General features: G+C 30.7%; 1 pseudogene; it reads right to left on the reverse strand.

Annotated features, from left to right (window-relative positions):
• Positions 1–413: 413 nt before the first annotated feature.
• LOC113220938 lies at positions 414–1567 on the reverse strand (annotated as a pseudogene).
• Between the last annotated feature and the right edge of the window lie 67 nt (positions 1568–1634).

Genomic DNA, 1634 nt, shown 5'->3' on the forward strand with positions numbered 1-1634 from the left:
ATCTAGAAATACTTGTGTTTAGTAAACCAGTTTCAGGTTTCACCCTTATACATTTCACCCATGATCTAAGAACAATTAAGTATTTGGCACTGAGGAATAACTCAGAGCAACAACTCCTGGGGGAGAACCAGATTGTTTGGTTGGTGATCAAAGAGAACTAAAGCATCTCTGAAGGCAATTAGCCCCCAGCACTGTGACCAAGGCACTGGAGGTGGAGCTTGTTCTTTCTGACAGAAACTATCCTTGAAGAACATTTTAAAGGTAAGATTATTTACTAACATTGTTTTCCAAAATTACATTATCAGATTAGCAGTCACTTCCTACTGATCTCCTGAAGCCATCTCACTAAAAATTATACTTTCAAAACAAATTAATGAGCTTAATTCATTTTCTGTTAGTGTGTTTTGACTTACTTCGTTAAATTTTTTTGACATGGAATTGTTAGCTTTCAATACTACTGCAAAGGCTTCCTTATATTCTTCTAATTCGGTTTAACTTCTTCATAAGCAGTTTTCATGTTGGAGAATTTACATTCTACATCTGTAAGTGTGAGTTTCTTCTTATTTAGTGAAGCCATATTATCCTTGTTTAACTGCTCAAATTGTTTTTCATATTTTGCTTGTTCCTAAAACAAATGAATACATTTTTAAAACAATTATAACCTAATTACCATATGTTTGCTGCCTTTTATTTTGAGTCAGTGATTCAAAGAACAATTTTGAATATGTTAAAAAGAGGCTGAAGCTTAAAATATTTATCAGCAATATCAACAAAACTAATAACTGAATTCAGAATTGTCTGATTTGTAAAAATTTGAAATCATAATTATGTTAGTATTAATGTAATGTGGTCCTATAAAAATAGAATCCATTTATAATTTTAAAAAGTAAACAATGAACAACATAGCTTAAGACGAATCCAAAAGTATCACATAATTTCTAAATCACAGTTTTATCTTATGCCAGCTGGTCTTAATCATCAAATGACTCTATAGTGAGAATCATTACTTTGAAATACTGATTTTGTTATAATAATAATGGAAATTAAAATATTTAAAAGAAAAAAAAGATGCCACTTATTTTCTAGAACTCTACAAAGCAAATTGCTGTAAGAGAGGCAGAGGAAACACAATATATACACATCCAAAATATAATTTGCAGTGAAACAAATGAAAGCACATTACAGATAAACTTACCTGACTTTAAAAACTAACCTGTAAATGGATTTCTTCTAATTTTTCTATTGCCTGCATTGTCCTTTCATCTAGCTCTGATTTATATTCTTGTACTTTACCAAGTTCTACCATATTGTTTTCCATATGTGTCTTAAGAGTTAATACTTCTTCCAATATCTTTTTATCCTCCTCAAGTTTTTCACATTTCTCTTGTATTTTTCTCATAGATAAAAACTCCTGTTGAAGAACTTGATTGTCTTTAGCCAAATTGACACATTTTGAAGATACAGCTTCCTTCTCGGCCATAAGATCATCAAACTGCATGAATAAAATAATAGAGCTTGATAGTGAAGCAGGCTGCGAATAATCTAATACAAAACCAGTAACAAAGTTTGAAATGCATGTACTTGCAATAACATGTTATCAATAATGTAGCACAGTCTTCAAATGTGAACCCTTA

This window comes from Piliocolobus tephrosceles, unplaced genomic scaffold, assembly GCF_002776525.5.
Source record: "Piliocolobus tephrosceles isolate RC106 unplaced genomic scaffold, ASM277652v3 unscaffolded_16824, whole genome shotgun sequence".
Taxonomy (NCBI): Eukaryota; Metazoa; Chordata; class Mammalia; order Primates; family Cercopithecidae; genus Piliocolobus; species Piliocolobus tephrosceles.